The 236-nt window shown below is 55.9% G+C and overlaps 1 protein-coding gene across 1 annotated transcript in view; it reads right to left on the bottom strand.

The window, feature by feature from the left end:
* COL4A2 (collagen type IV alpha 2) overlaps positions 1–236 on the bottom strand; it is a 181699-nt gene that overhangs the window by 6743 nt on the left and 174720 nt on the right. The gene's annotated exons all lie outside the window — the stretch shown is intronic.

Genomic DNA, 236 nt, shown 5'->3' on the forward strand with positions numbered 1-236 from the left:
ACCACTCAACCAACATAGCCACACCAGCCGGGTCCCAAGAATTACTTTCCTTCACCCGTGTGAGTGCCTGCAGACCCTATCTTGCTTTCTTCTTTGCACTTGACAAAAGCTGACTTTAGAGCCCCGTGCCTCGAGGGGCAGGAATTGTTCTGGAGGCCACTCCGGCAGCAGCTGATCTGAGAGGGCGCAGACATGCCCACGGCCACTTACCTGGGAGTCCTCGTTCTCCTTTGGGT

This window comes from Myotis davidii, unplaced genomic scaffold, assembly GCF_000327345.1.
Source record: "Myotis davidii unplaced genomic scaffold, ASM32734v1 scaffold242, whole genome shotgun sequence".
NCBI lineage: Eukaryota > Metazoa > Chordata > Mammalia > Chiroptera > Vespertilionidae > Myotis > Myotis davidii.